At 32.2% G+C, this 13,109-nt stretch overlaps 2 protein-coding genes across 2 annotated transcripts in view; one reads left to right on the top strand and one right to left on the bottom strand.

The window, feature by feature from the left end:
- The window catches only part of LOC126769728 (connectin-like), a 50,296-nt gene extending 37,736 nt beyond the window's left edge, over window positions 1-12,560 (bottom strand). The window contains exon 1 of the mRNA XM_050488645.1: window positions 12,414-12,560. The gene's annotated coding sequence lies outside the window, so the exon portion shown is untranslated. The remainder of the gene's footprint in view (window positions 1-12,413) is intronic.
- LOC126769404 (uncharacterized) overlaps window positions 1-13,109 on the top strand; it is a 368,776-nt gene that overhangs the window by 260,969 nt on the left and 94,698 nt on the right. The window lies entirely within an intron of this gene.

The raw sequence follows: 13,109 nt of genomic DNA, 5'->3' as shown, positions 1-13,109 counted from the left end.
TTTTGTAAATACATTCTTATGTAGATAATTACAATAGATAGATATTATCTTATAATTTCAATTTTTTTGGCTAATGGTGACCACTTACCATTAGGTTGCCCACTTTTCAGTATTCCTACCGGATGTAAATATAGGGTCAAGGGTCTCCCTTTGATTGTAATAATAATAATGATAATAATAATAATATCCTGAGACATTTTTCACACACGGCCATCTGATACCAAATTAAGCTTCTACAAAGCTTGTGCTATGGAAACCAGACAACTGATATACTACATATACTACTTTTTTTTGTAAATACATTCTTATATAGATAATTACACCCAGACTCAGGAGAAACAGACATGTTCATGCACACAAATGTCTGTCCTGAGTGGGAATCGTACCCACAACCTTCGGCGTGAAAGGCAAGTGTTCTACCAACCACGCCAACCGGCTCGTCAAATTGTTCCTCTTCTTTCCAATGCAGATTGATAGACACATATGGAAGTTTGTTATCCGATGCATTCTGGTTTCTTTACGATAAACTTAAATTAAACACATGAAAATTCAGTGGTGCTTACCCGGAATAGAAGCTGCAATCGTCAGTTTAGATTGACATATTGGAACGACTGCCCCAACTCGGCTCAACTCAAAGAATAGATAAATGTTAATAAACACGACTGTCAATTTTATTTGACTGTTTATCCAACGTTCGTAATAAGATGTATTTTATTCTTAAATAATCTTATTTTTTTTTTTTTTATAGAATAGGAAGGTGGACGAGCATATGGGCCACCTGATGGTAAGTGGTCACCAAACGCCCTTAGACATTGGCATTGTAAGAAATGTCAACCATCGCTTATAGCCAATGCGCCACCAACCTTGGGAACTAAGATTTTATGTCCCTTGTGCCTGTAATTACACTGGCTCACTCACCTTTCAAACCGGAACACAACAATATCAAGTACTGCTGTTTTGCGGTAGAATATCTGATGAGTGGGTGGTACCTACCCAGACAAGCTTGCACAAAGCCCTACCACCAGTAAATCTTTAATCTATACCTAAATAAAGTATCTTACGTAGACAGGCAACTATATCTTAATAGATAATACCCACATACATAAAGCGGTATTCACTAAAGCCCGCAATAACAAATGGGTGACACTAATTGGACAGCGATTTTGTTGCTGGAACTCATGAAATTTCTTTTAAAATTTTTACCAAAACTCTCAGCATTCAACACTTACCAGGGAAAATTTTCGTGACGATAATTTAAAATTTGTCGTACAAATAAAATAAAAACTGAACGTTGATCCTCGCGCAAAGTTTACCAAAAGTTTTCCTTAGTCGATTGCAAAGATAAAGTTTTTGTTGGTTTTCTTATCATATATTTTTGGTTTGAGGACTTAGGTTTCCTGAAATAAAGTTAACATTTACGTTACGTTTACGTTTACACTATCAAGAAATGTTTAAAGCTATTGAACTTGAATTTCGGCAATTGAAATGTGATGTCCTCCTGAACAATTTCGGACACCGCGGCCAATCTCAAGAGAGATTAGCCTATTGCACAGGATAAAGTGGACAAGTGCGCAATTTGAAATATACAAATTATCAGCTTAGCACACAAGTCCTATAAAAATACCAAATTTATTTAATAATAACATTTGAAAAGATGGAGGTAAGTAAATTCCGTAACGTATCTCTTCACTTCACACCGTACACACTCAGTGAATATGTGATACAGATGTTCATTTACGCCTGAGTTATCTAGGCAATAAAAATGGAAATAGTACTAAACTTGTATAAGTAGAGAATATCGTACATGGTCAGTTTCTTAATGCTTAACTTTACTTTTTACTTTTACCTAGAGGCAGGGCTTTAAGCAGGCCCTTTTGGGTGTGTACCACCCACTCATCAGATATTTTGCGCTAAGCAGCAATACTTAGTATTGTTGCGTTCCCATTTTAAGAGTGAGTGAGCCAGTGAACTACAGGCACAAGGGACATATCATCTCAGTTTTCAAGGTTGGTGGCGCATTGGAAATGTAAAGAATGGAATATTATTTTTTGCCTAACTAATGTGTATGGGCGGTAGTGACCATTAGCTGTCCATGCTTCATCGCGCACATTAGCTGTCCCATTTGCTCGTGCGCCTGTCTATAACATAAAAACTTACATTTTAAGATTCGCCGCCTAAAAACGCAAAAATTCATTCGGAATTCCTGTATAGCTTATGTAGAGCTGTTTGAGTTGGTATCTTCTATTACAAACATAATTTCATTTTATTATTGTGAAATCTGTGGCTGAATACTCAATCAGGTACATTGCCTTTTAAATTATAATTATAATAAATTATATAACTATCTAAAATATGCTATTTGTCCATTTTTAAACCGAATTCTTCCGTTTCTTCCGTTAATCGTAATTTAGATTTTCGTAAGTCTCTAATTAGTGAATGAGTGTAAAATAATGGTATTCGTTTCGTTTTTCACATTTTCATTTGTTTTTTAAAATTTATACTTAGTCGGTTAGTTCATAATAAGTACTTATTTTTTAAATACACAGATTTACCTTTCAGTTTTAAAAGGACACAATTTCCTGTGAAGGTATCGTTTGCAGCCACAATAAATAAAGCACAGGGAAAGATATTTGAATTTGTCGGAATAGATTTAAGGGATTGCTGTTATTCTCACGGTCAATTGTATGTTGCCCTATCTAGATCTGGGTGCGGCGAAAATACAACTAAAAATGTTTTATATACTGAAATATTATAAGTCTGCTCTTAGTGATTTCTTTAAGTTATACGCGGGTGAAACCTTTTTTCCTTTAATGTATAGGCTAGCGCTTGACTGTCATCACACCTGATGGAAAGTGAGATACAGTCTAAGGTGGAGCGCACTTGCCTAGAAGATGCCTATTCACTATTGACTTGAAGGTACCCATATTGTATACGCTGTAGTTGGTGGTGGAGAGAACGGAGGTCGGGAGAGTATTCCAGACCTTGGCGGTGCGTATCAGAAACGAGGAAGCAAATCGTTTCGTACGTGTCTTAAATACGTCAACTACGTACGGGTGCAGATCTTTTCGATGCCTCGCAGTTCTGTGTCGCATCTCGTCCCAGTCTGCCGACTAGTATCGCCACACCTGTCTGGTTCCAGTGGGACCAGAGTATAGAGGGTGGAAGTTGCAGACCGACCTGATCAAACAATGATCAGAAGTGCCCAAGGGAGCCGCAACTGACACTGAAAACTGGTCAGGGTCAGTAGTCAGCAGAAGGTCCAGACAATTAGGTGTGGGACCGACCACGTCCGGCACCCGAGTTGCTTCATGTACCAGCTGAGAGAGATCTAGCGATAGTGCGAATTTGAATGCCTCTCTCCAGGCATGGTCGGTGTTCTAGTATGGAAATAGCCAATCTTGGTGGTGAGTGTTGAAATACCTCAAAAACACCATTTGAGCAGTCGGATAACGACGTTGGACAGCATCAGCCGTCACGCTGAAATACTCAAACATCCGAGTTGTCTCCTGGTCACCACAGTGTGACCTATAGACGCAGGCGTATATAATCTGCTCCGAACCTGTATCCGAAACGCACCACATTACCGAAAAATTAGGGTACCTCCAAGTTCCGGAGACGCCGGCAGCAGAAGTCATTACGAGCGTACATATAGACCCCAGCACGGGGTTTGAAGTTGTGCTCAAGTGAATATCCGGGATACTGTAAGTAGGCTACATCTGCTGGACTAGTGATTTGTGTCTCCGTGAGAGCAAGTCCGACTTTGCGGTGGTGGACTGCAAAAAGATTGGAGTGCAAACCTTGTATATTTGAAAGATGCACTGAAAAAGAGCGGGCACAGCTAGTTAGGTTATAATTTTGTTAAGGCAACACGATCGAATATCATCTCTCTCACGTGGGGAACGCTTAAATTGTACCTATTCCATTTGACCTGTATAAACTGGATTATATTTTTTTTACATTTATATAACTGTGAACAGGATCGCTTTCATTGTCGTTTTGTATTGGTGGGTATTTCATGCGTTTGTTTATCCTGTTTCATCCGGTTTCAGCCGGCAAAAACCCGAATAAGACAGAAAATTGTCTAACATTTTATAGTAAAACCGCTCGCACGAAACGGAAATGTTTTATCGCTTTCAATAAATTTTACGGAAGTCAGTTTATATGTATTATGTGCTATGAATTCTAAGATTTTACCTGTACAGTTCCATCCTCAATCGTTTCATTTTTAAGCGTTTGTTCATTGCGACGTTTTATTAAGTCGTTGTTTTGTTCGGTTACAATTTCAATGAAATTACACTTCATTTTATAGAATATAGACTTACTGTAAGTACATTTTAACATTTTATTAAAATAGTCTTATTTAAGATAAGTTAGAGATTATACATTGATTAAACATTAATAAATAAAATTAATTTAATGATTTTTTTTAATACCTTATGGCCGTTATTAGATAATGTTAACAATACGCAAGCGTATGAAAACTCAGTACCAACTGGATTTGTAATTGGCTTTTGTATGTGTACAAAATGTTGTTTTTTTATCATATATAAAATTTACTTGACATAGACATTTTTGTAACAGTTAATAACAATCATTTTATATAAAGGCGACATTTTTATATCTTCACCTCAATACAAATTAAAGTTTTTATTAATTTTTTTATATCCAAATTAAATTCAGTTACAACACTTGAAAATGCAGTTGAAAATATCAGCCGTAAAATTTTCGCAACAACACAATACACGTGAATTTAATCAAAACTTTGTCTCATACAGTACGCATAACTCTAGATTTTCATTTGGACATTGTAGCTAAAGTAAAAACATAATCATTTTAAGTGAACCGTCGTTTGTTGATTTTCTAGCGAGGTTCTGTTTACATGGCATGCCATTGCTATTAAGAATATTAATTAATTGAATTAAACACTTGGTTTCGATGCATTAAACTAATTAATTACTTACTTCTCAGTTTCTGGACCTATCGACATTATGTGCATACCGTTTTCAAAATAATAAAGTAAATTCCAAGCAGCTTTACATTACTTTTTGTAAAATGTAGAGTTTTTATGTTTATTTATATCGACTTGTGGTTTTAAAGGGTAATGCTTTTAAATGTTAATGCTATTAATACATCTGTGTATCCGGAGAAAAACTCATTTCCAATTCTATTTAGATGATTTAGAATTTCTTATTTATTACGGCTCAAGGTATTTTATATTACTATATTTAACTTGTTAAATATACATTTTGTAAAATCTAGTTGATCAAGCATTTTCTAAAATTAAAATACAATAACTTTATTTATATAAAGACGCACTTTTTCATGTCAGTTAAGCGCTACAAAGTATAACTCTACCGAAAAAAAACTGATCGTTATACAGAAGGTTTAATGCAGTATGTATATTGTACCACTTTCCACTTTTATTGTTATAATATGTATAATCTTTTATGTAACTATGTACGACTTATCTATTATATAAAAAAATCTTTAAAATTTATCATTTGGAAATATATTGTTCGAAAACGTCGTGTTGTTAAGCATATTATTATGTATTATACTTATATATTAGCTGCACGTCTTAGCTTCACGCGGATTGAATAAAGGTCTATGTAACACTTATGTATCGTTGTATATTATACATATAAATCTATTGCTTTAAGTGGCGCCAGTAAATTCAGTATGTATTATATTTCGATATTTTCAACATTCATCATGTTTCAAGTAATTTACGCAAAATCTTAATTAAGGATACGCCTAAACTTTTCACATGAAAACTTCGTCCATTGGTGAAAACTATATGAACGTTCATTAGGTTTTGAGTTTATCGTGTTCTGTCAGACAGACAAACAGACGCGATGGAGGGACTATAACATATAGTGATGTTCTTGTATGTTGGAATTCGACAAAGATAAAATATTGCGAAGACTCAGATTTGAAGCAATTTTTTTTAGCGCAGACGGTTTTATATTTTTAAACGTTAACTAAAAGTAATATAATGCATACTAATCCACACTTACACGATAAAAGGTACCCTCTTATCATCCATTACGTTTTCACTTTTAATCTGCTAAAGCACTTTTTATGCAATTTGATATATTGCTTACCCTTAGGGAGTAATAACTGATTTTTATTAAAAAAATAACTTCCAAGAGGGTGAAATATAATGTTATTATTGCACGCAAAGTAGGATGTAAAAACAAATTGTAGATTACACATCATACTAGACGAGAGCGGTAGAGCGTTGCAAATTGTATTTAAAATTAATTTTCCTAATAGCAGATGTAGCGGTGACATGTTAATGGAATAGGATCTATGCATGTATTACATAAGTGGCTCGTTGGTCCACCGATTTATTTTAGACATTCTACAATATTATAACAAAGCTATCAATACTTTACGCATTACTTACAATAATATATACATTATTGTGTATATACTGAGGTCATGTATAACATGTGCGTGCGACTAATCTACATTAGATCTCTCTTACAATACATTTGAGTGTGATTATTAATTGTCTTAGTATGCGTAAACTTTCAGTGGTGGTAGGGCTTTATCCAAGCTCCTCTGGTTTGATACCACCCCTCAGATATTCTACCGCGAGACATCAGTACTTATTATTGTTGTGTTCCGGTTTGAAGGGTGAGTGAACCAGTTTAATTACAGGCATAAGGGACATAACATCTTAGATCCCAAGAATGGTGGTGCATTGGTAATGTAAGCGATGGTTAAAATTACTTACAATGCTAATGTCTATGGGCATTGGTGACCACTTACGACCATCTACCTACTTATTATATGCATTAAAAAAAATACTGTATGTCGAATACAATTTCAATCAACAATTAAATACAAAAATGTTTTCAAAATATTATAGGTTATGAATAGGCGTAAAATAGCAATGTAACCAATGCCGTCATTACGAAATAAAATATCATATTTATGGTGTGGGTTATTAAAGCACATCAGAAATTGAACATAATGATATTAATCGGATAATACGATTATGCAAATGTGATAACATTTAACTAATTAATTCATATTTATTGTTATTATTCAATTATTGTAAATGTAAATTATAATATCAAAAGTTTCGATGCATCATAATCTTGCAATCTCGTTTTAATCACAGTTCGATCTTCAGGCTGATTTTTGACATCGCTAATTTAAAGCTTGTAATACTATATAAAACAAAAAAAGAACTATCGAAGAAAAAAACATTCAAATCTCACAAAATGGTTTAAAAATCTATTGTTACTTTTGAAGTTGCCGGAATATATTAACTGATCAATTTTTTTATAAAATTGTATGCTCTACGTTTCCTATTTGGAACATTTATTCAGATATTGGGATATTTAAAAATAATGTATTAGGATTTTTTTATAATGTCTTCCTTTGTACTAAGTAACGTTTATAAAAATCCAGTCAACTAATTTTTTTTGTTTTAAATTGCAATACGGCTGTATTTTTGTAATAAAACATTTCAAAGCGTATCATATTTATAGTTGCCTAAATTTTAATAGATTGAAATTTGTACTATTAGTGTTTAAGCCGAAAAACAGCCTGATACTAAAATTAGGCGCGCGTTAAGCCGTCAACTAGCTGGGTGACGCTCTTAAGTTAACGAGGGTAAAATTTTACGGAGTTTGTAGTCTACGTGCCTATGAAAATTATACCTCTGTGACATCTACAAAGAAAGGTCTCTGAACTATTTAAAGGCCAAGGTAATATCATTTATTATTATTATTATTACTATCTTATATATTTAAGAGCGACATATACATTACCTATATAAACTTACCTGCCTAGACTAAGCTTCTGATGGTTATTTTGTTTTTATAGAATCGAATGTGTTTCTTTTATTTTCTTGGTAATACGGCTTTTTGAAAGCCCATCTAGGTAGGTTCTCACTCACCATACAGATTATGGTGCATTGGCGTTATAAAGAATGTTTAATATTCATTACAGTGCCGATGTCTTGCCGCTGGTGACCATTTACCAGTGCGCTAACCAGTTTTAATCAGTAATCTAAATATTTGTTGAGTTTTTCAAAAACCTAATCGCCTGTGTGACGTTTAACTTTAAGTATTTTTTTATAAGTGCACCAATATTGTTCTGGTTATAAATATTTAAATACAAAGGAGGATTTTTATATTAAAATTAAAAATACCTACTGTTTGAATCATGAATTCGTAGAAAGTTAAACATTCTGTACAATTAAATTTATGTATATATTATTATATTGTTCTTTATTTACTGCCACATTGCTGTAGTTAGGTTTTAAGATTCCATGAATCTTGATTCCTAACTGGAGAAAATAATAGAGTTATTGAGTTTTTATGCCATTAAATAGGTGTAATAACATTTACGAGCGATTGAGGCTCTCACGTCGTGTCATTGCTAATGTATTATGAGAAGAAGGAGTAATGTATCTATATATACCTGTATTTGCGCACGCACTCGAGTATTATAATGAATATCTCTTGCGCAGTACCCTACTGTCCGTTGAGAAAGCCGTCACCTATCTCAGAAGGATTGCTTTTTTTTAATAGTCATTTATGATTGCTCATTTCAGTGATTATTTCATATATTTTGTTTGTTGATGTTTTAATTATATTATGGACTTTCTGTGTTAAATTTCTGAACGATATTCGATTTGGCGCAGTGACTTCAATACGGTCAAAGTCGTAAGAGAGATATAAAATCTATACGTATAATAAAATTGGGACGAGGTCGCGTCCGTTGGTATATTAAATGCTTTTTTAATAGCGTTCAATATTATCGATCTAAATCAACCAAGATGGCCCAGTGGTTAGAACGCGTAAATCTTAACAGATGATCGTGGGTTCAAACCCAGGCAATCACCACTGAATTTTTTATATGCTTAATTTCTGATTATAATTCATCTCGTGCTTGACGGTGAAGGAAAACATCGTGAGAAAACCTGCATTTGTCTAATTTTCTGAAATTCAGCCAAATGAGTATTCCACCAACTCGCATTGTAGCAGTGACGTGGAATAAGCTACAAATCTTCTCCTCAAAAAAGAAGAGGAGGCCTTAGCCCAACAATGGGACATTCACATTTGTTGCTGTACTGTATGTACTGTATTATTGATCTAAATGTCTAAAACAATTTTGAAATTATGTATGAAATAAAATTTCAAGGTCAGATTTGAGCGCAACATTTCTACTTGTAGAAGTAGTTTTTTTTAAGTTACGTACGTTTAAAAAAACCAGTCACGTCTGACACGTATCATACTACAGGAAACTCTACATGAATTATTATGTACTCAGCACAACTAAGCATATTACTGTACATTCAAAATCAACACGAAGACGGATTTTTAGGTAATATAAAACTTGGTTAAAGTATACACTTTTATTCAAGACTAAAACTATTACCTGAATAATACCAAGGAGGCACTAGGCCCAGCGAGGCAGGCTTTTCAAAATCCCGCCGTAGATTATCCGTTGAATATGCGTCTTAGAAATTCTAAAACGTGTCTTATAATTCTCAGACAGAGACTTCGTAATGAAAGAAAAAGCAATGGAACTTTTTTTTCTTTTGAAGCTGTTATATTCTAATCTACAGCGAAATAGCCGAAAAGGTTTTATATTTAGATTTAGACGGCTTTTATTTTCATTTATACATTTTATAAATGATGCTTAGTTTACACCTGCGATTTCACTTCCGTGTGTTTTTCCGGAATAAACTTTCTCTTTGCAAATACGTCACGTTGATCTATTGGCCATTTCTATGGAAAGAAGTACAAACCAACAACAACTAGACATAAATAATATTAGTATGAATTTCGAAATAAGTGCTTCAAATTTTAAAGAGTCGAACATGAGTAATTTAGAATTCCCAGCCTGTAAATGCTAAGGCCTTCTTTTGAAGATTTTGGAACTTATTCCTTCTCAATGCTCTGCTACACGCGTGGTTAATTTCCAACCGACCCATGCAGCTTTCCTTACGATGTTTTCGTTTTATGTGAACCACGAGATAAATTATAACACACAAATTAAGCACTTTTTTTGTTATAGATAGGCGGACAGACAGATTGGCCACCTGATGTTAAATGGTCACCACCGTCCATAGACATTGGCGATGTATGAAGTATTAACAATTGCTTACATTGTCATTGCGCCACTAACATTATGAACGAAGATGTTGTCTCTTGTGCCTTTAGTTACACTGGCTCATTCATTCTTCAAGCTGGAACGCAACAATACTAAGTATTGCTGTTTAGTGGTAGAATATCTCATGTGGGTGGTACCTATCCAGACGGGCTTGCACAAACCCCTACCACCTAGTAAAATTATATTGTACTTTCCCGAACTTGGCCATCTCGGGTCGGATTCTTTTCGATAGAATCTACATTCCGAACTTATGAATTCGTTCGTTATTAGCCTATTTGGTTAAAGAATTATTTGATTTGATTTCCACCACGTAAAGACATCCATCATCCAAACTCCGTAACGTAAAAAAAAACCCAGTAGCAGCTCTACTGGTTTTTTTTTTTAATTACTCGGCATTGATTTTAGGATCTTGATATCCACTCATAAGCTAATCATTGACTAACATTGTAAATAGGTAGGTAACAATATTATTATCTAAGATTTGTTTTTTTTCACTACAACTATATATACAAACATATTAAGCCGTAAAGTTATATATATATGTATATATAGTATAACATATAATACATAAAATATATTCCAAGTTACTGTTACCGCATGGTATTTTTAATAAAAAAATAAACAATCAGAATGAACAAAACTTTACCGAAATATTTTAATTGTTCAATATTCTGTTCACCGTTTGTATTTGTTGAAATAATAAACACAAGCTTCACTGGAAAAGCGATTGAATAAAGGATTTACGACATATATATTTTCATGTAGTTTCGCATATAAGATATATATATATATATATATATATATATATATATATATATATATATATATATATATATATATATATATATATATATACATAGGTTCATATGAGCACGTATTTCATTCGCTTTATGATATTAATCGATTATTATTAATGTATATCGAGTTTAATTTTTCGTAATGTGGAAAATATACTTTTAAGTATATTATGAAAATGAATAAGTAGTAACTGTAGAATGAACGAAGCAATTTATTACGGATGTGGTATGAGGAAACGTCGAAAATTGTATAATATTTGAGTTTTTCATATGGAAAATTTATTATGTAAATTTATTGATTTCTTTTATGTTTCAATATATATAAATATGATTCTTTGATACATTTCTGAAGGGTTTCCGTAATAACAACGTAAATTCTCTATTTACTTTCGCGTTATGAATATTGTTATAGGTAAATTATTCGATGTTAAATATTGATTTAGGATGATGATGATGATGATGTATAAATCATCAAAAGTTAATGTGCTTATATAAAATTAAATCATATAAATATGTGTATAAACTAAACAATTAAAAAAACGAATATTTAACTTCACATATAATACCCTAAATAATTACATAAAAAATGGTTGTTATTTTAAAAGTAATAATTTAACCATCTTTTTTATATTTCCAATTGTTAAAAACGTTTTTAAAATATTCTATTATTCATAAAAATAACATAATACAAAAGACTGTGAGGAAATAATCAAAGTGTTTGTATTTCATAAGCTGTACATAATAATCCGCCTAAAATGTTGATACTGTGTTTCTGTTTAGATAAAAGACTACATTTGAACGGGTAAAATCCTTACGTTCAATTAATCTTGTACAATATTGATACAAAAGCTCGTGTAAGTACCTGCTAGAATAATGTTTATTGTGCTTTGATTTCAATATTTAAATCATAATTATGGTTAAAAAATAATAAACAGATATTCAAATGTAAGTAATTTTAAAGTAAAGTTCTTTAAATAGCTGTCATTATTATAATATCATATATTATATCAAATTTGTACGAGATTATAACGATACGAAATGATATTAGTGATTTCAGACATTTTTGGTTTAGTAATATATAATGTAAAATGTTTATCTTTTTGAAACTGTTTTACTTTTAATATCATATAACAATAAACGATTAATACCGAAGATTTTTATATTTTCAATTGTTTCATAATATATTATTATTATTTTTTATTAAAATAATAAATATAAAATTAATAATATATCAATGCATAATTTTAGAATAAATAATTTCATTCGAAACAAAGCTTGCGCCAAATTTTCCGCTTAATTATAATGGTAACAAGCATATGAAACTTCTCGTACAATATCTTATTATAGACCAAAAATTATCCGAAAACTTCGATACATGGAAGCAAAGTTTTGATATAACAAAGTACAGAAACACTGAATACACGAAATCGCTAAACTCCCTAACAATCTTAAGAAGAACCGAAATAATAGACTTACCAAAACATTAAAAGTTGCAAACTCCTTTAGGCACGCACTGTATAATCACAATTAGCGAATAGCAAGTCCGCAAAAAAGTTCCGATTGAAATTCGAACGCTTTTCGTTCGTGAGTTCCGTGGTTTCGGCAGACGTTCGTCCCGTTTCGCGAACGAGTTTACTACTGACTTACTGAGCGATGGGGCGAAGGAACGAGGGAGTGGACTATAGGGTGGCTCCAAAATTGATAGCTTAAACTAGTTTTTACGGTGTCTTTCTGGCGTCTACGATATTCCTTTATCAACCTTTTTTTTATTTACAAAATGAAGATAATATAGACGGGATGAGTCATAGCTTATAACGGAAATGGTCATTTTTTGTAACACAATTTTTTCTTTACACTCTTGGGTGATCTTTTATAGATATTTTTTATTTTTTAACGATAGCGATTTTTTATATAATAATGAGTGATAGCTGTGACATATTAGAAGGGAGCAAACGTGTTTTATATTACGTTAAAAATATATATAGTTTCATAGATTTATTATATATATTTTTTGTTTTAATAATTAATGATCACAATATCATTATATATATTTCATTTTCCTTATAATAAAAGTTACAAATTCTAAAATGTAAATATAATTTATAAACATTTCATTTATTCAGATATAAAATCAATCGAACAAATATTTATTTACGATCAGAAAACATTTAT

Source organism: Nymphalis io, chromosome 7 (assembly GCF_905147045.1).
Source record: "Nymphalis io chromosome 7, ilAglIoxx1.1, whole genome shotgun sequence".
Taxonomy (NCBI): domain Eukaryota; kingdom Metazoa; phylum Arthropoda; class Insecta; order Lepidoptera; family Nymphalidae; genus Nymphalis; species Nymphalis io.
The sequence above is the reverse complement of the archived record's forward strand: the minus strand, read 5'-3'. Positions and strand labels throughout refer to the sequence as shown.